Raw genomic sequence first — 27,060 nt, forward strand, 5'->3', positions numbered from 1 at the left:
TAACATTAGCGTAGATGCCACTCTTTTTATGATGTAACGAGTACATCAGGTGTTATGGGAAGTGTTCCCGGTTCTGGCTGAAATAGTTAATGCAGCCTAACAATCAGTCCACTGATCTGAATAATCTAAGAAACTCTCCTTGGCCCCTGAGTCGATCAAGGCGTGACACGTCACAACAGAGCCAGTGAAGGCCGACAGCAAAAGTGGTGTGAGTGTGTGTGGGAGGGGTTAGGGCTGACGGACTCTCCAGTATCCCTCTCTCTACTGGTGAGCGTTGGCCTCTTACTTGACAGGAAGAACAGAAGTGGTCCACAGCCCTGCAGTACATACAGAGGCGGTTAGAAATGTGGCGTTGTCGTTCTGTAGGGGAAAGGTGTATACCTCCCAACTGCATGGGAGTGTCAGTGGAGGGAGTCGGTGCAGCAGCGGAACCAGAGGTGGAAAGGAGTGCCTTCTTTAAGTTACGCACCCGACGGCACACTTCAGCGCCTCTCCTGACGGATTGCCAGGTCAATCAACTGGTCCAGGCGGCTCGGAATCTCTCGGCTTCGAATCTCTCCCTGATGTCTGTGTTCAAGCTGTCCAGAAAATGGGCCAGCAGGGCTGGTTTATTCCACTGACAGGAAGTGGCGAGTGTTCGAAATTCTATAGTGAAATCCGCGACACTCCTCTCTCCCTGACGGAGAGTAGACAAAAGACGTGAGGCCTCCACCATGCACCGAATACTTGCATCATCTCCTCCTTGAAGCATGTGTACTGCTCCAGACAGTCCGCCTCCACATTGCACACGGCCGTTCCCCCACTCCCGGGCACAACCCGTTAGAAGAGAAATCACATAAGCTATGCAGGAGCGATCCCTGGAGTAAGTCTGGGATTGTAGTGAAAACACAACTTCACACTGCGTAAGAAATGAATGGCATTCAGAGGGCTCACCAGCAAAACAGGGCGGATTGTTGACTCGTGGGTGTCGAGTGTTCCTGGAACAGCGGGTTCAGTGCGGGAATGACACAATTGTAAAGAGAGGTTGTACCTGGGTGGTCAAGGACTCCACCGCTTGACGGAAGGCAGTCAGCTCCTCCTCGTGTCTGCCCAGCATGGCTCCCTGTATCCTGACGGCAGTCTGGAAGGCGCTTTCACTCGCTGGGTCCATAGTGGCCAGAATATTCTGTCAGAGGTGAGGAAGAGAACCCAAGAGCGAGGAGGCAAGTGAAGAATACTTTAATGAAAACTTAAGCAACAGCCGTAGAAGCCAGCAAACATAAAGTCTTAAGTAACAGATAACTCAGGCAGGCGGATATCCTGGGGTCCGGCGACCGGGACCGCTGTCTCTTATGGCTGTAGATAGGGGGACTCACGGGAACAGTAACTGCTTGCGATGGCTGGTGAGCTGGGCAGGGCATAGACCCAGCACAGTCTCCTGAAAAGCTGGGTAGGCAGATGCACTGTAAAAAATGAAATTGCCATTTGCCCAGCAAACAGTGCTTTTTGAATCCCATATATTAAGAATTGTAAATAACTGTGACTCTACATAAAAATACATGTTAGCTCAACAAAATTATCCAAAATGTCACGCTACGTGTTAAACAAAGTTTTCTGGAGAAACATTTTTGTGTTGAGCAGAAAACCTATGATCTAAATAGTTTGCGCATGCGTGATGAGCCAGAAAATCGCGCTGAAGTGCACGGGGGTTTCCTTCTCCATTTTGCACGGGTAGCTCCTCGCTCGTTTTGAAGTTCGCTCATCCTGCCTCTTCAAGGATCTAATATTGCCATACTTCAGTTGGTAAGTATTAATATTACTTTTAATTTCATGCATACAATGAATTGCATATCCCCAAGCGGACAGTGTGTTATTATTAGACATACGATTGGGTGTGTATTGTTAAAAGGCGTGTGGCCTAACATTTTTAATGTTTGTCAGTGCTCAGACAAAGATTAGCTCATTAAAGTTCTTAATACAATAACGTTTCAATACAATTGATAAAGCCAAAGATAAAGAAAAACTGAAATTAGCGAGTAATATGTTTGTTTACCATACGAGTATTCAATTATTGTTAGTTGATATTTTCTTTTCTTTTTGTCGCTAGGTGGCGCTGATAAACTGATGGTGTATCTCCGCGTTTGTGAGAGAGGAAGACAGCGGAGGGTGAGGTAAGAACGTCTTATGTGTTCATGTTTAGTTTGTAAGTCTCACATACACAATGTATGGATATATAAACTATTATTTAATGTTAAATGTATTTTAGCCGTTTCAATGTGCATTTTCATCGTTACAAATCACACGCAGATGTATGTTTGAGTGTCTGTATAGAACGAAATAAATCTTTCTTTTTTTTTAAACAATGAGAGCTTCTTTGTACATCATATGATTTAAAATAAGGGACAAAGAAAAAAGTGTAGAATAAGACTATGCATAGCAATTTCTTGTTTGTTTTATAATAATTTTAAATAATATAAGGTTGTGATGTTTACAATAGGTTCTAACTGATAATTTCCTATTTTCCAGAATGATCCAAATTGGATGTTGTTAGCATATTGTTGGATGCAACACTGAGGTATGCGGTATAAAGAAAGTTTCCACATTTGCGCACTATCTCACTGTCCACATATGTTTGTCTGCATGGGACTCAATTATAAGAACATCCTTTCTGCAGGACACTGCAATGGACAGCCTGAGATCTTCAAGAGAAAGCATGTTGCTCTGCTCTGCCAAAGTTATCAAAAGAGTTATCAAAACTTTATATCAGAACGACTCTCCACCTGGTAAATAGCACATTTAAGATCTTGAGAGCATCTATGCTGACATGTTTGTCTTTTACACTGGTGACTTAACTTATTATCACCCTTTGATTCCATACAGTTTTGGAGAGCCTGTGTTTGTGACCCTGAGGACATATCTGCAGCACTGAATGCATATTTAATGGTATGTGGCAACTTTGTTCGTTAACTTATTTTTAATTTATTAATTAAATAATTGAAATTGATTCTTTTTGATAAACAGCCTTTTCTACTGTGAGTTGTCATATCCTCCACTGAAGCCCAGTGAGTCAAGCCTCCGGAAGTGCCTGAATCAGTGGACTCTCTCAGCAATATCCTTAAGTGAAGCTACTAAAAGGACAGTTTTCCCCTGCAATTTGAGGACTTGGCAACATGTCGGAGATCTCAGAACTGCCCAATGAAAGAGCGGTCTTGCATGTTCAGTGGTCTAACTCCTGTGGTCACTTGATGAAACCAACAGCCTACCATCTCATCGTTTGGTACTAATAGTCTCAACACTTCTGAAGGGTCCTCCCACAACCCCACATTCTCTGTACAAAGGTATTATTTACAAACTGCTTAGAAATTGGCCTTTACCATTCCCCATACCAATTCTCTCATTTGATTTGAAGTTTATTATTCAGTGCATTAATACAAATTCATTATTATGAACAGGTTTGTGAGGAGTTTTTCTGAATCACCAACAAAGACCTCCCGGGAGTCTTCATGGCAGCCTTTGGCATGTACACACACCGCAGCTCCTGAAACTTTACAGAGACAGAAAAGAGCTTTCGGACAGGACATGGATGCGCTCCTAGAAATACTTCATGACAGGGTAAGTTAAATGTTTTGAGAGTTTGATCTGTTACTTTGGCTGATGATGAATACAATTTTTATACCTAAGCTATTTGGTTGTTTCTTTTGTATGTTTTTCTAGACAACAGACATAGATGACCACAGGAGGACTGCTGCTCTAGAAGGCCTGTCTGTCTTTCTTTGGGAGAACCCAGCCGAGCTATTCAAGAAGTGTAATGTACGTATCAGTCTTCGAAAGGCTTAAAGGGTTATTCCAAACATATAAAGTCTGTCATGAATTGCATACCCTCTTGTCATTCCAAACCTGTAAGACTTTCGTTCATTTTCAGAACACAAATGAAGATATTTGAAATGAAACCTGAGATATTTCTGTCCCTCTATTGACAGTCTATTCAACGGTCACCTTTCAAGCCCCAGAACGGCAGTAAAAACGTTGAAGTAGACCATGTGACTCCAGCTGTTTAACCTCAGCTTTGTGAAGTGACATGAATGCTCTAAAAAAAACAAAAACCATGTATTTTTTTACATGCAGAGCAATTGCATCGCTAATCAAACTGAGGTTCCGCCTCTGGAGTCACATGGATTATTTTTATGTCTTTAATACCTTTCTGGGCCTTAAAAGTGGTTGTTGTATTGGCTGTCAATGGAGGGACAGAAATCGTTCAGATTTCATCAAAAATATCTTAATTGCTGTTTTTAAGATAAAGGAAAGTCTTACGGGTTTGGATCGACATAAAGGTGAGTAAATAATGACAGAATGTAATTTCTTGGGTGAATTAACCATTTAAAGAAGAGTACCTGCTCTTCTATGGCTCCAACCTACCTGGAAGTTTCTAGTAATCCTGTGGACCTTGATTATCTGGCTCAGATGAGTGTAGTTGGAGTTAAAGCTAAACCCATCCGCACAGGGACCCATAGAACAGGATTGGACACCTTTTCTATGCGCTGGACGATAACAGCCAAACAACATCACCATTTATCCAGACCTTTGCTGTTGTTCTGGAAGAACTTTTCCTATCCTAAGACGATCCTAAGACTGTTAAAAATGGTTGTGCGTGAGGCAGAGTTGGACCAGTATTTCCAGTTCTTTTTATGTTTTAAAAAAAGTTTGCGATTTTAATTTTTGAGACTTTCAAAATAAAAAACAAGCATTGAAGTTTTGTACAGACTGTTTAAATGGACAGTTTAACTCAACAGACGCTGTATGAAAACTGTGCTTTGCCGTATTGTGGATACGTGAAAAATAAAAATGTTTTTAATTACAGATAGCAAGCTCTTTTACAATGAAACACTGCACTCATATTGATAAGCCTTCACATAGTGAAACTGTTTAGAGTCTAAAAAAGTAAGCATTTGTGTGAATATTTATTATTTATGGATCTGGCAGTGAGTGAGCTGTTTGTCTTTGTCCTAAAGATATTTTAAGCAAATGTGTGTGTTAATTAAAGGGTTAGTTTGGCCAAAAATGAGAAAAATTGTCATTTACTCAACCTAGGTCGTTCCTGACTTGCATGTGTCTGTATTCTGTTGAAGACAAAGGCAGATATTTAGAAGAATGATGGTAAATAGACAGTTAACATTAGCCATTGACTGTACTATACATAGTATTTTAGAATTTTGCATTCAGGAAACAGAAAAATATAACAGTAATTGTTGTTTCAGTTTCTGTGACAAGAATATTTTTATTAGCAAAATACGACTATCAATATTGCATGAACAAACAAATTTATGTTGGCTGGACGAATGTGAAAACCAGGTAAATAATCTGGCAGAGAACGAAGGGAAGACACGGTCTAGAAGTAGAGAAAATAATCAGAGGGGAAGAAAGAACAGGTGAGGAGAGAATGAGGCTTATGATGAGAGAGAGAGAGAGAGAGAGAGAGAGAGAGAGAGAGAGAGAGAGAGGGAGAGGGGGGGGGGGGTCATGACAATAAATCCAGAGCATTGTTCATCAGTTCATCATATGATATCATCAGAGTAGGGTTAGGTTATATCATCAGAGAACAGTAGACGTATTGTTCAGTGAACGAACATTGAGATGTTTTCAAATCGAACAGTTTCGAGTCGCATTTTTTTCGGAGTCGTTTGTAGATAACGCAAGTTAGCAAACACCTCGTAGAGAAAGGGTTTTTGTTTCTGAAGCCATAGGCTGAGAATATAAAACTTTAACGCCAGTCCCAGTAGTATCAACATTATGATGCGATCCTCTGTGTAAAAGCCAGCACATTTGCAGAGTCTTTTGAACACAGATGTAGGGAAGTAACTGATGTTCCAAAGAGAGAAGTTCAGAAAGAGTATCTTATCATGATGAGATCCAATTGGTGAAGGACCCGCTCGCCATGAAGCCCAAACAGGGTCAAAATAATGATGACGATGGACAGGAAGGGAATCCGCATGAGAGGAAACGTGCAGTTTTTCTTCTGACTAGTCAGCTCGCATCACAGATATCATATAAATCTCAGAACAGAGTCACTCTTTTTGATTTTCCAAAATAACATAAAAACACAAATATAATATAAACAAATGATAAATAGCTCGGTTTGCTGAATATTGTGATATTATTTTGTAAATATACCGTGTGTACTTATCTTTCCAGAAGTAATGTCATTGGTGATATCTGAGGCGTTCCCCTGTCTGTTCCAGGAAAAGATTCAAAGCTTCTAGAGTGTGGAAAACAGCGCCATCTGCTGGTTGGCTAAAATAAAGCAGCTAAAAACGTCTTGTGGAAAAAGCTTAATTGGATAAAGCAGCCACCACCCACTCCATAGAGTTACTGTGTGTGTGTGTGTGTGTGTGTGTGTGTGTGTGCGTGCGTGTGTGTGTGTGTGTGTGTGTGCACGTGCGTGCGTGCGTGCGCGCGCGTGCGTGGGTGTGTGCGTGCGTGGGTGTGTGTGTGTGTGTGCGTGTGCGTGTGCGTGTGCGTGTGCGTGCGTGGGTGTGTGCGTGCGTGTGTGTGTGTGTGTGTGTGTGTGTGTGTGTGTGTGTGTGTGTGTGTGTGTGTGTGTGTGTGTGTGTGCGTGCGTGCGTGCGTGGGTGTGTGTGTGTGTGTGTGTGTGTGCGTGTGCGTGTGCATGTGCGTGTGCGTGCGTGGGTCTGTGCGTGCGTGTGTGTGTGTGTGTGTGTGTGTGTGTGTGTGTGTGTGTGTTTCTCCCCCTGGTGCACTCATTTACCCTTTGAAGTGTTGCAATATGAAATAATGAATTATGAAATATAATGAAATATAATTTATTAAAATGTAATAGAAGAATAATGTACACATACTAACTTATGCCAAGTATTTTGCTTGATATAATTAGTATTCTTCAAATGACTTGTAAAGTAAGATCTGGGGTTTGAACAGTCCAGCATGCTCACAGATTACGTTTTCCTGGCTTTCAGTTCATTATGTTCTTTGTAAATTCTTGCTTCCAGCAGTCATGGAGCCGCTTCTTAATATATTCTCAATGTATTGCTCATTGTCATCAGGATATGTCCCAAAAAAGATGGATGGATTATTAGGGAATATGCTGTTAGTTTTCACTGTTAAGTATATATTATTAGACATACGAATACATACACTGTATAACGCAAATGTCATCATCAGAACAGTACACGTGTAATGAAGTACTCCTTTGTATGGCCAGGTTACACGTTTACATTATTTTGCAGTAAGGCGAGGAGAGGTATTGCAACTTATTTAGAGGTTCTTCGGGACTTTGGCTCTCTCACTTCCACTACTCAGGGATCCTTCTCACCTGAGTATTAATCACACACACACCTGCCACCAATCAATCAATCAATCAATCAATCAATCAATCAATAAATCAATCAATCATCTTTATTTATATTGCTCTTCTCCAACGGCGATTGTGTTGAAGCAGCTTCAGTGTTAAACAGGACAATACTGCAGCAGAATTAGATTTGGCTGTACAGTCGTTCTGGAGTAAACAGTGATAGTGATGGCCAAATGAGACTTCCTGAACCACTGAGGCTGTCCAGCCCATTGGTTCACCAAAAGGTTAATTTACCTGAAGCCTCATGAAACAGTGTGCTCCCTAGTGACACCTGCTGTGCAAAGCAATGCATCGCACACAAATCTATTCATCCTGAGCAACCGAATTATCATAGTGTGGGCACACCCTTTTTCTATTGCCTGTGTATTAATAAAGTATTTTACTCTGCTTGTATTAACCTATGTACACACAACTCACACAAACACACAACTTTGTGTTCAACTATTCAGTAGTTCTTTGGGTTAGTGATGACAGTGAATGCCCAGAATGATTGTAAATCAATTATTGTGAGTGCAGTGCTTATGGGACTGGAATTGTGGAACAGCAAACTGCAACAGGGATGGGAAAAGCTTTCCCTAATACAGTCTGGTCTTATAATAATATTATTAATAATAATAATAGCAATAATATATATATATAATAATAACACTAGGCCTAATACTAATATAGGATATATATATATGGGTGATTCTTCAATTGGGGGAACTTTTATGTCCCCGGGTTATACATTCATGTTAAATATATATATATTATAATTACGTAGTATAGGTATTACAACTAGATATAGGCTAATTTACTCTAATAATCTACTGAACTATGTATAATTTACTCTAATAATCTACTAAACTAAGTATAATGTAATATAATATAATACAAGCTATGATATATAATGATATCGCTACTACAACACCTCAACACCAATGCAAATGCCTACTGCAAACCCCACAAGAGCCACGAGGTTTCGAACCACTTTTATCCGAAAGCGATACTCAGAATGAAGCAATGACGTATTCAGCAGAAAACGAGGCCTCGTTTGTCATCGTCACGTGATTTTCACGGAAACGATACAAGCCTCGAATCGGGGCTTCACCTGGAACGCCCCTTTTTGCTCAACACAAGCTCCGGAGCCTCGCTTCAGATGTCCCATCACTAAACAGTGATGTTATCAGCTTATTTTAATTTATCATAGAGAGACAATGTTGGCAGATCAGGATTATAGTTTATAGAATTAAATAAGACCTCATTAATTAATTTTATTTGTATAATTAGTTGAATAATTTGGATCAAAATGACGTTAAACCGAGGTCCCGACTCTCTGTGGTCGTTAAAAATCCCAGGATGTCCTTCGATACAGAGTAGGGGTGTAACCTCGGCATCCTGGCCAAATCTGCCCATTGGCCCCTGTCCATCATGGCCTCCTAATAATCCCCATAAAATGATTGGCTTCATCATTCGGTCTCCTCTCCACCAATCAGCTGGTGTGTGGTGAGCGTTCTGGCACAAAATGGCTGCCGTCGTATCATCAGGTGGGTGCTGCTCATTGGTGGTGGTTGAGGAGATTCCCCCTTCTACGTAAAGCACTTTGAGTGCCTAGAAAAGTGCTATATAAATGTAATGAATTATTATTATTATTAATACCTAGAATATCTAAATCAACTGCAGGAGGTTGATCCTTTTCCTATTTAGCACTTAAACTCTGGAATAGTCTTCCTAGCATTGTTCGGGAAGCAGACACACTCTGCCAGCTTAAATCTATATTTAAGACTTATCCCAATGTTACGGCAGTGAGACAGATCCGGTCCGTATCCGGACCAGACAGAAGAGCTGCACCCATCTGAACCAGAAGAGTAAGCCATTGGCTGTGGTGCCCCTCGAAAGGATTTGGGCCCCAGGACTCGGTAACCTAACCCTAACTTGCCTGGTTGTTCGCTCACAGCAGTGCAAGCACGCAGACCTGATACTAACGGCTAAGGCCTCTTGTTCTCTGGGCCCAGGCAGTAGCTCCTGATTGTTCGGCTCGTCAATGGAAGACAAGCCCCCATTGGAGAATTTGGATGAACTGTGGAAGCATATCCATCTCTCTCACTGGGGCCCATCCAGCCTTTTCCACAGCTCTTCGCATCTTAGACAAGTCCGGCTCAGACCTCCCCTATGAGTAGGGTCACTCGAGATCGAAAAGCAGTCCTGGGTTCATGTGCATGAGAACCGTTGATGATGTCGTACAAGTGCCAATCCAAATCAAGACCTATTGAAAAAAAGAAACAAGATATGCACAGCCATGCCTTTGCTATCTAAGAGGGATGATGCTCACAGTGTGTGTGAAAATAAAACCTACCCCATAGTTCAATCAATCTGTGTATGAAATGTCCCAATGTGTACATATGTGCACTATTGAGGGTTTCAGTTTAAGATCTGCTTCTGTTCGACTTTTTTGAGAGAAGAACGGCAGGCTTATACTGGGGATATTTTATATTCCCGGACATTCGATCTTGGGGGCAGATGTCCTGTGAGGCCGGAGGAACAGAGACTCTACCCACAGGTGCTGGAGTCCATATGGCAGAGGTATGGCCGAGCAGAACTGGACTTGTTCTTGTTCTTCACTTTCCCCTCTGGACTGATTTAGACCCTTTCCTGGACTGCACTGTAGAATCATGGCCGGAGCAAGAGAGGCTGCTCTACTGGGCTCTGCTTCGGTGGTCAAAACCAGTGCTTTTCCCATTACTGGAATTACAGATTATATGTATTACAGATGCTATCACTCTGTCCTGTGAGACGCACAGAATATCTTTGCCTTTAGGAGTCCAAGGGAGTCCACCCTTAAGGTAGGATTACACCGAACTAGTGCTGATGACTGCTGACTGTTGTCGCCGACGTCTGAGAAAAATGTGCCTAAAAATATATTTGCCATTCAAACAGGGAAAGTGAAACTACGAGTGCAGGTTTACAAACCATAAACAAAGCAGTGTTTGCTTACCCTTGAATAACAATCATGCCAATCACGTTGTTTATTCGACTCCGCTCATGTTGTTGTTGGTATATTTGCTCAGTGGAAGGCTCAGGTAAGATGATATAAGATTAGAACAGCCTTTTGTCTGTGCCGTCATAACTTCTTTTGGCTTTCATCATTCTTGCTGTGATTCTTGTGCACTGGCTCGTTTGGTAAACTGAACTGCCAATCAGTTCTCTCTCTCACCGACAGCCAACACCAGTTGAATCCGCCCAAAAACCAGACAGTGTCTAACTACAACCGAAGGTGCAGAACACACCAACAAAAGCTACGCTGACTGGTGCTCAAACGGTCTGATGTTGCTGATCGTCGGCCTGTGCGTTCTGGGCTCTACATGATGCTTGTGCTTCGATTCTCTACACACACATTCATCAGGTTTCACAGTCTGGACTTGCTCAACTCCAGGATCACTGGTCTATCGAGCTTGACCCTGTCCTGTCTGTCAGGAATTGGCATTAACCTTCCCATAGTGGTGATGCCAAGATGCAGAGTCTCGTTCCCCTTCTAGGGAACTGGGTTGCATACAGTGAGGAAAATAAGTATTTGAACACCCTGCTATTTTGCAAGTTCTCACACATTAGGAAATCATGGAGGGGTCTGAAATTGTCATCGTAGTTACATGTCCGCTGTGAGAGACATGATTTAAAAAAAATCAGAATATGACAATTTCAGACCCTCCATGATTTCTAAGGGGGAGAACTTGCAAAATAGCAGCGTGTTCAAATACTTATTTTCCTCACTTGTTTCCATGTTTAATAGCGACTCTCCATAATGGCTTTATACTGTACACACTGTATATTCTTTACTCTTATACTAACACTACCATCACACACACACACACACACACACACACACACACACACACACACACACACACACACACACACACACACACACACACACACACACACACACACACACACACACACACACACACACACACTCACTACCCCTAAACATACCCACCACACAAAACTTTCTGGACTTTTACATTTCAGAAACTCTTTCTGTATGATTTATAAGCTTGTTTCCTCATGGGGACCAAAAAATGTCAAAGACTTTTGGTACTGCATCCTTGTTGGTCATTGTGTGTGTGTGTGTGTGTGTGATCTTCTGCTGATGAGGGATGTGCTGTAACCATGGTGACCGGCCTCTCTGCATTACTGCACAGATAAGCCAGAGCAACCCTTCTCTTAAGCCAGGATATGACTGCTTTCCCTTGTAAATGCGCTGGTAAGGGAAATGTACTTATCACTTTTCCAGCATGGCATATTTCTTTATTCACTCTCTTTCAGGTGGCGTGTCCTATCAGCCAGTGAGTTATGAAGATGTGGTGTATGAGCTTGCCACAGGAAGAGGAAGGTATTGGCATCTGAGAGAGCATGACGGCCCTTTCCTCACATTCCCACTCTCTGGAGGTTCACAGAAGGGTTAGTGTTTCTGTGGTCCGGATCACCAACAGGCCATATCCAGAGACGTCGTCTTTGCCTCGTTTGAGTTGGACTTTGTAGTAGGGTTTAACTGAACAGAACACACACACACACACACACACACACACACACACACACACACACACACACACTCTTCACAAGAGTCGCTGAGTAACGCAGCTTATCGCAGGTTTAAGATAAGGAGCTTGCTATGAGTTTTACCCACTGAGAATGACGAGAGCACATACTCAAACCAATGAGTTCCTCGTGTGTGTGTGTGTTTCACAATGATGTTAAGTTTAATGATATCAATGTATAAGGAGAATATATAGTGGTCACGTGACTGCTCTCACTTTCCCATTGTCACCATTTTATCTTCGCTGTAGTTCATTTGAACTGACCCTGCGATCTGACGTATATCTTTATTAAATGACTAGAGCCTCGCAGCCTGACATGTTCATACTCAACTCTGCTCCATTGGGCTGTGATTATGGGGTGTGTTTCAACCCAACCAGGAAAGACCTCAATTGGACCATTTTTTCCCCCGGAGAACCCCCCGAGAAGCTGTTGTTTAGGGTTAGTAGTTGGCAGGTTTTGTTGTAAAAACTTGGCAACCCTTTCTGCACGCGCTGGAATAAACGATCTTTGCCGGTGTTGGAAAAAAATAAAATAATTGAATGATACACAGAGCACTGACCCAACATGATCATCATTACTGAGAGAAATAGTGAAGCTGATGCAGATACAAACAAGCTAAAGCCCGCCCTAATGATCTCATTGGTCAGTTTCTGTTGATCATCTGTCCATCATTGGCTAAAGCCCGCCCTGATGATCTCATTGGTCAGTTACTGTTGATCATCTGTCCGTCATCGGCTAAAGCCCGCCCTGATGATCTCATTGGTCAGTTTCTGTTGATCATCTGTCCGTCATCGGCTAAAGCCCGCCCTGATGATCTCATTGGTCAGTTTCTGTTGATCATCTGTCCATCATTGGCTAAAGCCCGCCCTGATGATCTCATTGGTCAGTTACTGTTGATCATCTGTCCGTCATCGGCTAAAGCCCGCCCTGATGATCTCATTGGTCAGTTTCTGTTGATCATCTGTCCGTCATCGGCTAAAGCCCGCCCTGATGATCTCATTGGTCAGTTTCTGTGGATCATCTGTCCGTCATCATCTAAAGCCCGCCCTGATGATCTCATTGGTCAGTTTCTGTTGATCATCTGTCCGTCATCATCTAAAGCCCGCCCTGATGATCTCATTGGTCAGTTTCTGTTGATCATCTGTCCGTCATCGGCTAAAGCCCGCCCTGATGATCTCATGGGTCAGTTTCTGTGGATCATCTGTCCGTCATCATCTAAAGCCCGCCCTGATGATCTCATTGGTCAGTTTCTGTTGATCATCTGTCCGTCATCATCTAAAGCCCGCCCTGATGATCTCATTGGTCAGTTTCTGTCGATCATCTGTCCGTCATCGGCTAAAGCCCGTCCTGATGATCTCATTGGTCAGTTTCTGTTGATCATCTGTCCGTCATCGGCTAAAGCCCGCCCTGATGATCTCATTGGTCAGTTTCTGTTGATCATCTGTCCGTCATCGGCTATAGCCCGCCCTGATGATCTCATTGGTCAGTTTCTGTTGATCATCTGTCCGTCATCGGCTAAAGCCCGCCCTGATGATCTCATTGGTCAGTTACTGTTGATCATCTGTCTGTCATCATCTAAAGCCCGCCCTGATGATCTCATTGGTCAGAACAGTTTCTGTTCGGAGATAATTACTCCTCTATGGAGCGAGGCCAGACCGAACTGCCCAAACTAAAACATTTGAGGGCATGGCTAAGTTCGGCTGGCATCCAGGCTAAAAGCCTCGTGCACACCGGGGCGATTATTGCGTGCGCTTATCACCATTTGTGTTTTTCAAGACGTTTTTCGACAGATTTTTCATACGCAGGCGATTTCCACTGGTGATGGCGTGGAGATTCACTGCCTGACAGTAGATGGCACTTCTGCTATTAATTGCAAACCAATGGAAACCAAGCGGCTCCTCCTCCAGTTTCTGTTGAAGCCGATTCTGAAGTGACTGAAACTGCAGTTCCTCGACTGGCCACTAGAGACCGGCTCCAGAAGGAGCAGATGATGAGCTCATGCTAAAATGCCCAAGTTTACAGCCTGGGATAAATACTGGTTTAATTTTGCACTTCATGACGACTGTGAGGGGTGAATTATTTATAACTCATTAATTTACATTATATAAAGCCTTAAAGGTCTGCATAATTAAGGGCCACTTTGATTGACAGGTGGATTGCCGTTTGTCTGCTGTCTGTTAGTCGTTGTCACCTAAGCTCCGCCCACAACCCGCCTCGTCTCTACGCTTCAGAACGGCTCTTCAGGATCCTATGGGTGACGGCCATATTGTGTTACTGTCTATGATGGAAACTCCCCATCGGATCCTGTTGGATGTGTGTTCTGCAAGAGCGGTTTGTGTTTGAGAGCCACCAAGCAGTGGTCGGACAGGTTTTAACAAGGCATGTTAAACCAAAAAAAACGAACCCGATGCATTTTTAAAAACATTGTGTGTGTGTGTGTGTGTGTGTGTGTGTGTGTGTGTAGGTTTAGGGTTACACTTTGTGTATGGGGAGAGAATATACAGTTTGTACAGTATAAAAACATTACGTCTATGGAAAGTCCCCATACAACATGAAAACGCAATGTGTGTGTGTGTGTGTGTGTTTGGCCTGGGGTAGTGGCCCACATATGTTGTTAATCATGCATGCTGTAATGTCTGTGTTTAACTATACAAGGGGCGAGTCAGAGCGAATCTGGGTCAGAATAATGCACTTCAGTGATGTTTCTGAGGCTGAGACTGATTTTCCACTTCGCTCAGCAGACTCTCTCTCTCTCTCTCTCACACACACACACACACACACACACACACACACACACACACACACACACACACACACACACACACACATCATTTCATCAGTTCCTGTAGACTTGTGGTAAGAGAAGGTACAGGGACTTTATTTAAAGGCAACAATATATAATTAAACACTAAAGACTATATCAGGACATTAGACTTTTTCAGAATGATGATGATGATGATAACCTTTATTTCTCCAGGGTTGTGGATGACGTCCCTCGGTGGGCGTGGAGATGTAAATATCACACTGTACTATGACGAAGGCTCAGTTTATGAATATTAAAGCAGACACTCGCGCCATCGCTGGGCTCATGCATATTAAGTGCTGACGTTGCGTCGCTCTCTTCCAATCGAAAGCGTTGCTCATGAATATTAAACGCAAGTCCCTTGCAGTAGTAGGATTGAACCTCTCCGCCGGGTTCCTCTGGCATGTGTAGTGGACACTAATGTAACGCGTTCACGCGCGCTTCCGCCACCGCGCGATCACGGACACGCGCCCACCGGACACCGGGACCCTCCCGAGACCCTCCCGAGACCCTCACCGCCTCCCCGGGTATCGTATAAAGCTCATATTTAACCTGGAGTGGTTCTCACTTCCGTTGATTCGCCGGTATCGGTGTCTGAACGCGTTATGAATGAGTTCGGTTGTCTCGGCACTTTAACCGGAGAGAGTTATTGATCCCGCGCGTTCGTCGCTTAACATCACACCGGCTCTGATCCACACCGAGCGTCTTCATCAGTCCCGATGACGCGGCGGTGTGTGTGTGTTTGTGTGTGTGTCCAGATGCGCGCAGATGTTCCTCTGCAGTGTGATGGCTGGTGCTGTGGGTGTGGTTCTGTCTCTGGATGCGATGCTCTGCTTCTGGAGATAACAGCGAAGTGTGATGTCCAGGCCTTGAATTTGTGCATGCTATGAGATGTGTGTGTATGCTCGGCTTCAGAATAGAGGAGACTGGGGCTAGTGTTCACAGTCTACATCTCAGTCACTATTAGCCTTTAAATGTGTGTGTGTGTGTGTGTGTGTGTGTGTGTGTGTGTGTGTGTGTGTGTATGTGTGTGTGTATGTGTGTGTTCTCTATCAGTGGCTTTCAGTGCTGGCTTCAGAAGCCCAGATCAAATTAAATCATGAATTCTGTTATCATATTATCTAAGAAACTGAAGTACAATCTGTTATGCTGGTTGAAACTCTCTACACGTAAATATTAAAGCGATGGTTGATTATGATTTCACTTTTTTAACTTTAGTGAGTGTGTAATATTGGTGTTTGAGCATAAACAACATTTGCAAAGTTACGAGGCTCAAAGTCTCACAGAAATCCCTTTTATGGACTACAACCCATGACATCACTAACCCTAACATTTGCATAACCCCGCCCCCATAACATGTTGAGTTGTTGTAGACATGACATCACTAATCCTAACATTTGCATAACCCCGCCCCCGGAAACATGTTGAGTTGTTGTAGACATGACATCACTAACCCTAACATTTGCATAACCCCGCCCCTTGTTGAGTTGTTGTAGACATGACATGACATCACTAACCCTAACATTTGCATAACCCCGCCCCTTGTTGAGTTGTTGTAGTCTTTAACTACGAACACACAGTAAGAAACATTATATCATGTAACACACACTCAAGTTTTGTTGTGGTCTTGCTGGGATTACACCAGCACCCATAAGACCAACATATGCCGGACCACGAGCGCCCCGAGCTGGTCCCAGTACGCCCTATGCTGTATTCCAGCAGGGGTTTCCCGTCCGCTCTCCCACTGCAGGCACTCCTCTTCCATGATGGGGCACTACTGGCTCTCATAAGTTGGTTTCAGGTGTATTTTTACCTTTATAAAGGCAGAGTTTTTCTAACCCTATTAAATGTGTCACGTTTTATGTCAAAATCCATTAATATAATAAATAAAGCAATAAATGACAGTGGCAGAGGCTGCATCTAGATGACTTTACACACGGTTTACTGCTGCTCAGGCACACCTTTAATGTCCAATAGAGGAATACGAAGCAGTGGTAAAAACAAAGTGATACTTTTAAATATTAAACTATGTTAACTCTGTTTTAATGACTTAATGAGTCATTCATTCATTCAGTAGAGTGGCTGAATCATTGACCTGTGTGTTGGAGACGCTCAACACTTCTGCTGGGGCTTTCATTGGAACGATTTAGTTGCCAAACAGAGCAAACCATTGACTACTGAGTCTGAAATGAACATCTCTTAATATGAGCCTTTGTTTGTTGAACTGGTATACAAGCAGTCACATATGTAGTCGTGTGTATACTCGGGAAACATTGCATTCTTGCTCGTATAATCTATGATCAACTTAAAAAACAAGGACTCACACGGGGTGTGTGTGTGTTTCTGTATGAAGGAGAGTTTGAATCGTAAACCGACCTCTACACACACAGACTATATCTGTTCTTCATGCTAGTGAGTGGAGAACGGCTGTAGCGTAACGTGATTTGTAAGGCCGATACTCTGAACACAAGCGATCATACGTGCCAGTGTGGATGAACTCAGCTTTGGCCGCGGTATATGAGGTCATTTGATTGGATGCCATGTATTTAAGATAAGGTAGAATTAAACTCGGAGTTTTGTTGGCGTACCTCACATACCTCAGTTTGAGAACCACTGCCGTTTGAGGAACCATTCCTGGTTCCCCAAACAACCTTTCAGGAAATCGTTCTTTAAAAAAAAAGACCTTTTTTCTCAGTGTGCAGAACATTTTAATAATATAAAGAAGATTTGTCCACTAAATATCCTGTTGATGAATGGAATGCTGAAGTTCTTTATGGAAGCCAATGAAGGACCTTTCAGTTTTAAGAGTGTGTAGAGAGTATCTGTTGGGAATCAGGTGAACACTATAAAGACCTCGACTGGATAGAGCAACGGGGGTCCGGAGACTTTGACAGTCAGGGCCCTTAAGCTCTTGCATACGGGTCGAGCTGTAGATCCATCTCATGTACCCCTGCCTTTACATGAACATGAGTTTATTACCATCCCGTTGTTAACCCGTGGGGTTTAATCTGGAGTCGGCCCACCCTCTCTAACAGCTCCAGCTCTTCTGGGAAGGCTTTCCTCAAGGTTTAGGAGTGTGTTTATGGGGATTTTTGCCCATTCTTCTAGAAGCTCATTTGTGAGGTCAGGCACTGATGTTGGACGAGAAGGCCTGGCTCTCAGTCTCCGCTCTAATTCATCCCAAAGCTGTTCTATCGGGTTGAGCTCAGGACTCTGTGCAGGCCAGTCCAGTTCCTCCACACCAAACTCCTCATCCATGTCTTTATGGAGCAACGCTTTGTGCACTGGAGCGCAGTCATGCTGGGGCAGGAAGGGGCCGTCCACAAACTGATCCCACAAAGTCAGGAGCGTGAAATTGTCCAAGAGTTAATTTTACTGGAACTGAGGGGCCAAGCCCAACCCCTGAAAAACAACCACACCCCATAATCCCCCTCCACCAAATATTGCACTTGGCACAGTCAGGCAAGTCCCGCTCAGGGATTTAACACTTCGTGGCTGAGTTGCTGTTGTTCCCAATGGCTTCCTCTTTGTTATAATCCCACTAACAGTTGAGCGTGGAATATTTAGTAGTGAGGAAATGTCAGGAATGGCCTTATTGCACAGGTGTCAGCCTATCACGGCCCCACGCTTGAGTTCACTGAGCTTCTGAGAGCGACCCATTCTTTCACTAATGTGTGTAGAAGCGTCTGCAGGCCGAGAGCTGGAGTTATACACCTGTGGCCATGAATACACTGAACAACTGAACTCAGGGATCTGGAGAAGGGCGGCCCAATACTGCTGGGAATATAGTGTAGCTCTTATGTAGTTGGAGAATTGGCATTTCGGGTTCTTACCATGAACACGTAGTCAGGTTAAGGTAACAGAATTCAAATGCTTCTGTTTTAATCCTCTCAGACTGTCTAATATGTAACCAGTGTTCTTTACTCTTCATTATTTGATTACGTTTCATTGAGTGACTTCAATAAGATCCCGGACGTCTCAACCCTCAAACACACACAGTGGCGTTTGCAGTGTAAACACTGTTAATGTTACGCCCTAACAGAACTTTCTATAGCAGTGAAAGAGCTTTAATCTGCTTACTCTAACTCTCCACGAGAGGTTTAGAGACAGCATCACATGACCAGTTCACCCATGACCAGCGAGCGGCTGCATTCATTTGAATATGCTGAGATAACACACTGCTGTTCTTAAGATATCAGGGCATTAAAGGGCTCAAAGATCAGCAGCCCCGACTGGCGGTGGTGTTCTGTGCATGTGTGTGCCTGGCCTGAGTTTGGCTGGTTTTCCCAGGGTGTGTATAGCATCTGTGTCCTTCTGGAGGCTGATGGGGATCTGCATGTGCTCGGCCTGTATGAGGCAGTGTGTCTCACACCACACCTTAAAATGCTGAATGTGTGGTCGCAGTTATTTCAGAGCAAAGAGTGTTTGTTTGCATATACCGCTCGGTTTGATATTTTATGTCAATGCTATTCATATTTCCATGTGTTGTTTTATTTTAGTGTAACTGGTATTCTATCATAGTTTATAGCAATATTTTGAATTAGCCTTAATTATTTGTTTTTTAATTTCAGTGATTATTTTCATTTTTGTATTAGTTTCCGTTTTTATTTAAATGCATGTATGTAGTTTTAGTTCAGTTTGAATTTACATTATCAATAATTACGCTGGTGTTTGTGTGATTGTACACCGTTAAAGAGCACATTGATGACAGATCTCTGTGTTAGTGAGGAAAAGAGCTCAGTCGTTGTGTTTGACTCTCAGCGTCTCTGAACTGCTATAAAGAGGCTTTGATGTTTCTCTCAGTGTCTGCTGGACATCTGGGAGACGTGTGTGTGTGTGTGTGTGTGTGTGTGTGTGTGTGTCTGTGTTTGTATCTGTGTGTGTCTGTGTATGAGTGAGAGTGTGTGTGTGTGTGTGTGTGTGTGTGTGTGTGTGTGTGTGGGTGTCTGTGTGTGTGTATCTGTGTGTGTCTTTGTATGAGTGAGAGTTTGTGTGAGTGTGTCTGTGTCTGTGTGTGTCTCTGTGTATCTGTGTATGTCTGATTATGAGTAAGAGTGTGTGTTATTGTGTGCCACACGCCGGTCGAGCACCACACCCACTGTAATTGCCATCGTTAATGCAATAGGTGCAGATAAGATGCTTTGGCAACCAGTAAAGGCAAGATTGCAAGTTCTTCCTTCCAGACTTAACCTTTCCATCTGGTTTCCTTTAACCCCCTGGTCCCTCACAGTCTACATCACACCACAGAACAGATTACTGACACACACACACACACACACACACACACACACACACACACACACACACACACACACACACACACACACACACACACACACACACACACACACACACACACACACAGATCACTGAGAAACTTACACATATTCTGAATGGCTGCCATGTTTACAAGGGAATGTACATCGCACACCACGACAGAATAGTGGACCTTAAAGTGAAGGACGTACCAAAACATCTCACACCTTCAGAAACTCTCTAGCGTAAAAGCATCCATGTTCCAGCATGGCAATAGGAACTCTGATGTCCCCAACTCTCATGAGGACTCGTGTCACTGTGGGGACCTAAATTGAGGTCCCCGTGGGTACAAAAGTTTATGAATAATACAGAATGAGTTGTTCTAAAAAAGTAAAAATGCAGAAAGTTTCGTGTGATGGGAAGGTTTAGGGGTAGGGGCAGTGTAGGGGGATATATGCTTTATACGGTATAAAAACCATTAGGTCTTTGGAAAGTCCCCAGAAATATAGCGCACCAGAAGTGTGTGTGTGTGTGTGTGTGTGTGTGTGTGTGTGTGTGTGTGTGTGTGTGTGTGTGTGTGTGTGTGTGTGTGTGTGTGTGTGTGTGTTACGAACTTCTGTGGGTTAACCAACTATTTTATTGGCCATTGACCCAAGTTTATAACGTGTGTTATTAGATCTCAATGACCGTACAGGACTCTCAATATACATTACTATGTGTAATAGAAAAGCTCAATTGTACCCAGAATTGTACCAAGATATGTGAAGTTTTCTACTTTTTCAACATCGACTGAAACTGGCTCAATTATCATATCTTGTTTTGTGTAAATAATGAATGTCTTTGTCTTGGCAACATTAATCTCGAACTGTCTGGAGCGCCGCCGTGTTTGAGTGAGCCAGAGGCAGCATCACCTGTTTCTCATCATCAGCAGATTCAATAATCGAGAGTGTCTTTCACTGATCTTAAACTCATTAAACGAGAGAAGAGCTCAGGGGAGAGAACACACATCAGACAGGACTCCTCTGACCCGGCAGGAAGGAACGCTAACCCTGTGTTGATACTGAATGTGTGTCTTCATTAAATTAAAAGTCTATGAATAAAACTTTAGGATAAGATGCTCTGTGACTGTATGAAGCATCCTCTGTGCCAGGTCCTACTCACCAGCTCCGCTAGCGCTCCGCTTGAGATCAGGGGAGTGAGGTTTACTGCACAGCTGACCTCCGGTAGATAGACTATAGACCGTTAGCGCTCCGCTTGAGATCAGAGGAGTGAGGTTTACCTGCACAGCTGACCTCCGGTAGATAGACTATAGACCGTTAGAGCTCCACTTGAGATCAGGGGAGTGAGGTTTACCTGCACAGCTGACCTCCGGTAGATAGACTATAGACCGATAGCGCTCCACTTGAGATCAGGGGAGTGAGGTTTACTGCACAGCTGACCTCCGGTAGATAGACTATAGACCGCTAGAGCTCCGCTTGAGATCAGGGGAGTGAGGTTTACTGCACAGCTGACCTCCGGTAGATAGACTATAGACCGTTAGAGCTCCACTTGAGATCAGGGGAGTGAGGTTTACCTGCACAGCTGACCTCCGGTAGATAGACTATAGACCGTTAGAGCTCCACTTGAGATCAGGGGAGTGAGGTTTACCTGCACAGCTGACCTCCGGTAGATAGACTATAGACCGATAGCGCTCCACTTGAGATCAGGGGAGTGAGGTTTACTGCACAGCTGACCTCCGGTAGATAGACTATAGACCGCTAGAGCTCCGCTTGAGATCAGGGGAGTGAGGTTTACTGCACAGCTGACCTCCGGTAGATAGACTATAGACCACTAGCGCTCCGCTTGAGATCAGGGGAGTGAGGTTTACTGCACAGCTGACCTCCGGTAGATAGACTATAGACCGCTAGAGCTCCGCTTGAGATCAGAGGAGTGAGGTTTACCTGCACAGCTGACCTCCGGTAGATAGACTATAGACCGATAGCGCTCCACTTGAGATCAGGGGAGTGAGGTTTACTGCACAGCTGACCTCCGGTAGATAGACTATAGACCACTAGCGCTCCGCTTGAGATCAGGGGAGTGAGGTTTACTGCACAGCTGACCTCCGGTAGATAGACTATAGACCGCTAGAGCTCCGCTTGAGATCAGGGGAGTGAGGTTTACTGCACAGCTGACCTCCGGTAGATAGACTATAGACCGTTAGCGCTCCGCTTGAGATCAGGGGAGTGAGGTTTACTGCACAGCTGACCTCCGGTAGATAGACTATAGACCGTTAGCGCTCCGCTTGAGATCAGAGGAGTGAGGTTTACCTGCACAGCTGACCTCCGGTAGATAGACTATAGACCGTTAGCGCTCCGCTTGAGATCAGGGGAGTGAGGTTTACCTGCACAGCTGACCTCCGGTAGATAGACTATAGACCGTTAGCGCTCCGCTTGAGATCAGGGGAGTGAGGTTTACCTGCACAGCTGACCTCCGGTAGATAGACTATAGACCGATAGCGCTCCACTTGAGATCAGGGGAGTGAGGTTTACTGCACAGCTGACCTCCGGTAGATAGACTATAGACCACTAGCGCTCCGCTTGAGATCAGGGGAGTGAGGTTTACTGCACAGCTGACCTCCGGTAGATAGACTATAGACCGCTAGAGCTCCGCTTGAGATCAGGGGAGTGAGGTTTACCTGCACAGCTGACCTCCGGTAGATAGACTATAGACCGATAGCGCTCCACTTGAGATCAGGGGAGTGAGGTTTACCTGCACAGCTGACCTCCGGTAGATAGACTATAGACCGCTAGAGCTCCGCTTGAGATCAGGGGAGTGAGGTTTACCTGCACAGCTGACCTCCGGTAGATAGACTATAGACCGTTAGAGCTCCGCTTGAGATCAGGGGAGTGAGGTTTACCTGCACAGCTGACCTCCGGTAGATAGACTATAGACCGCTAGAGCTCCGCTTGAGATCAGGGGAGTGAGGTTTACCTGCACAGCTGACCTCCGGTAGATAGACTATAGACCGATAGCGCTCCACTTGAGATCAGGGGAGTGAGGTTTACCTGCACAGCTGACCTCCGGTAGATAGACTATAGACCGTTAGCGCTCCGCTTGAGATCAGGGGAGTGAGGTTTACCTGCACAGCTGACCTCCGGTAGATAGACTATAGACCACTAGAGCTCCGCTTGAGATCAGGGGAGTGAGGTTTACTGCACAGCTGACCTCCGGTAGATAGACTATAGACCGTTAGAGCTCCGCTTGAGATCAGGGGAGTGAGGTTTACCTGCACAGCTGACCTCCGGTAGATAGACTATAGACCACTAGAGCTCCGCTTGAGATCAGGGGAGTGAGGTTTACTGCACAGCTGACCTCCGGTAGATAGACTATAGACCGTTAGAGCTCCGCTTGAGATCAGGGGAGTGAGGTTTACCTGCACAGCTGACCTCCGGTAGATAGACTATAGACCGCTAGAGCTCCGCTTGAGATCAGGGGAGTGAGGTTTACCTGCACAGCTGACCTCCGGTAGATAGACTATAGACCACTAGAGCTCCGCTTGAGATCAGGGGAGTGAGGTTTACTGCACAGCTGACCTCCGGTAGATAGACTATAGACCACTAGCGCTCCGCTTGAGATCAGGGGAGTGAGGTTTACTGCACAGCTGACCTCCGGTAGATAGACTATAGACCACTAGCGCTCCGCTTGAGATCAGGGGAGTGAGGTTTACCTGCACAGCTGACCTCCGGTAGATAGACTATAGACCGCTAGAGCTCCGCTTGAGATCAGGGGAGTGAGGTTTACCTGCACAGCTGACCTCCGGTAGATAGACTATAGACCGTTAGCGCTCCGCTTGAGATCAGGGGAGTGAGGTTTACCTGCACAGCTGACCTCCGGTAGATAGACTATAGACCGTTAGCGCTCCGCTTGAGATCAGGGGAGTGAGGTTTACCTGCACAGCTGACCTCCGGTAGATAGACTATAGACCACTAGAGCTCCGCTTGAGATCAGGGGAGTGAGGTTTACTGCACAGCTGACCTCCGGTAGATAGACTATAGACCACTAGCGCTCCGCTTGAGATCAGGGGAGTGAGGTTTACCTGCACAGCTGACCTCCGGTAGATAGACTATAGACCGTTAGCGCTCCGCTTGAGATCAGGGGAGTGAGGTTTACCTGCACAGCTGACCTCCGGTAGATAGACTATAGACCGTTAGAGCTCCTCTTGAGATCAGGGGAGTGAGGTTTACCTGCACAGCTGACCTCCATTACACCGCTATCTGTCGGTCTATGTGTGATAGGCCAAAACTCACACTATGGTTTACTCAGTATAAGAGTTATTGCCATAGGCTGGAAATCATTTAGCACACTTCTTTAGCACAGGCCTTATTATTGAGAATGTTCTCAGTTTGGGCATTGTGCATGTGTCTACAAGTAACTGAAAGAACTTTGTAAAAACTCAGGAGCACAGTCTTTAAGAGCTCAGGCTTCGAGACCTGATGTCCTGTTCTGCTTCAATCAAACGATCACTCTCTTCATCGGATCCATTCATGTGTTTAATCCCTGCGTGTCTTACATCAGCAGTGAGAGAATTGCCTCTATCTTCTGTTCGAAATCCCATTCCCACTGAACTTCTGTATAGCCGGGACACATCCCTGCTTTCATTAAAACATCTCTTCAGTGGTTTGGATACCCAGAGCTTGTTATTTGGGAACATTTTCACAGTTTCAGTTTCAGACACAATATCTTCATGAAATGTGATATATGACGTAAGTGTTGGAAGTGTATCCGCTTTCAGACAGGGCTGAAAGGAAGAGTCCCAGCTCGTCTCCTCTGGGGTTCTGGATTGGGTTCTCTCTCTTCCCTAAACTGGAGAATCCCACTGTGCTCAGGTTTCCCGAGGGATGGTCTGCACACCGCTTCAGGGATATTCCCATAGTGTGGGAATATCAGGAGTGAGACACACACACACACACTGCTGAAGAAAGGCCAGAGATATATTAAAGTGTCCCGGGATTAAACAGGTCGTGCTCATCTCTCCGTCCGGATACAACAGAGATTTGGCCCAACTCCACTGCATTTCATTTTTACAATCAAGACTCTCCTGTGTTCTTTAATTTCTGTAGTATATCATCCCTGAACACAAGTCCAGTGTCTTTGAAAACATGTCTCTCTTTATTCTAATCTATTTATTTGTGCTTTTAGTTTATTACTGACTGTTCGTTTGCCTTTGTTTGTAAATCTAGTTCAAAGGTAAAGCATCCCTCTGCTGTGTGAAAGCTATTACAGCATAACCTAAATCATCAAAACATTAGACAATAACACAGATGTCTGTGTGACAGTTTTCCCTGCAGTATCGAATATTGATATTTACCAAGGTATCACATCAAAGTTAGAAACTCCAGGTTTGAGAACACCATATAAGAAGTCCAGATTGAGAGGTCCATAAAACAAACCCTAGAGTTGGTGATCTTTTATCCAAAGCTCTGCTGTTGTTCATCTCCAGAGACGAGAGGTGTGTGTGTGTGTGTGTGTGTGTGTGTGTGTGTGTGTGTGTGTGAGAGAGAGAGAGAGAGAGAGAGAGAGAGAGAGAGAGAGAGAGAGAGAGAGAGAGAGAGAGAGAGAGAGAGAGAGAGAGAGAGAGAGAGAGAGACGGCTTTTGTGTTTGATTAGTGATATCAGCAAGGTTGATTAATGAGTTAATATTTGGCTATTTTAAGATGATGCGCATCACCTGATCATTGTGCCATACACACACACACACAATCCCAAACACACACACACACACACATGCTCACACAATCCCAAACACACATACACACACACACACACACACACACACACACACACAATCCCAAACACACACACACACACACACACACACACACTCACACAATCCCAAACACACACACACACACACACACACACACACACACACGTTCACATAATCCCAAACACACACACACACACACACGCTCACACAATCCCAAACACACACACACAATCCCAAACACACACACACAAACACACGCTCACACAATCCCAAACACACACACACGCTCACACAATCCCAAACACACACACACACACACACACACACAGACACTCACACAATCCCAAACACACGCACACACGCACGCTCACACAATCCCAAACACACACACGCTCACACAATTCTAAACACACACACACATACACACACACACACACACACACACACACACACACACACACACACACACACACACACACACACACACACACACACACATACTCATACAATCCCAAACACACACACACACTCACACAATCTCAAACACACACACACAGACACTCACACAATCCCAAACACACACACACACACACACACACATGTTGGTCTATGTGGTTTACAGGGACTCTCCATAGGCGTAATGGTTTTTATACAGTACAAACCGTATTTTCTATCCCCTTACACTGCCCCTAAACCTACCCATCACACACACACACACACACACACACACACACACACTTGTTGCATCTATAGTATAGTAGTACCATGAGGCTCCACTAGATGGAGGCACACACACACCAAACGCATTGGAGCTGAATTCCTTTGAACAAATGGCACGTGTGTCGATATGTGTTTCAGATTGTGTGTGTGTGTGTGTGTGTGTGTGTGTGTATGTGTTGTGACAGTATGTTTGGGATTGTGTGAGCGTGTGTGTGTGTGTGTGTGTGTGTGTGTGTGTGTGTGTGTTGTAATAGTATGTTTGGGATTGTGTGAACGTGGGTGTGTGTGTGTGTTTGGGATTTTGTGAGCATGTGTGTGTTGTGTGTGTGTGTGTGTGTTTGGGATTTTGTGAGCATGTGTGTGTGTGTGTGTGTGTGTGTGTGTGTGTTTGGGATTGTGTGAGTGTGTGTGTATGTATGTGTGTGTGTGTGTGTGTGTGTTTGGGATTGTGTGTGTGTGTGTGTGTGTTTGGGATTTTGTGAGCATGTGTGTGTTGTGTGTGTGTGTGTGTTTGGGATTGTGTGTGTGTGTGTGTGTGTGTGTGTTTGGAATTGTGTGTGTGTGTTTGTGATTGTGAGTGTGTGTGTGTGTGTGTGTGTGTTGTGTGTGTGTGTG

At 44.4% G+C, this 27,060-nt stretch overlaps 1 protein-coding gene and 2 long non-coding RNA genes across 3 annotated transcripts in view; all 3 read left to right on the forward strand.

The window, feature by feature from the left end:
* The first annotated feature begins 1,707 nt into the window (after positions 1-1,707).
* Positions 1,708-2,635, forward strand: LOC137092112 (uncharacterized). Its single transcript, XR_010908145.1, has 3 exons — positions 1,708-1,782; positions 2,087-2,150; positions 2,506-2,635. It is a non-coding gene; the product is annotated as an uncharacterized lncRNA (long non-coding RNA).
* Positions 2,636-2,651: 16 nt separating this feature from the next.
* On the forward strand, positions 2,652-3,584 carry LOC137092113 (uncharacterized). Its single transcript, XR_010908146.1, has 4 exons — positions 2,652-2,762; positions 2,860-2,922; positions 3,001-3,317; positions 3,432-3,584. It is a non-coding gene; the product is annotated as an uncharacterized lncRNA (long non-coding RNA).
* An 11,456-nt stretch (positions 3,585-15,040) lies between these two features.
* The window catches only part of jakmip1 (janus kinase and microtubule interacting protein 1), a 38,112-nt gene continuing 26,092 nt past the window's right edge, over positions 15,041-27,060 (forward strand). The window contains exon 1 of the mRNA XM_067456735.1: positions 15,041-15,250. The gene's annotated coding sequence lies outside the window, so the exon portion shown is untranslated. The remainder of the gene's footprint in view (positions 15,251-27,060) is intronic.

Source organism: Pseudorasbora parva, chromosome 11 (assembly GCF_024679245.1).
Source record: "Pseudorasbora parva isolate DD20220531a chromosome 11, ASM2467924v1, whole genome shotgun sequence".
Classification (NCBI taxonomy): Eukaryota; Metazoa; Chordata; class Actinopteri; order Cypriniformes; family Gobionidae; genus Pseudorasbora; species Pseudorasbora parva.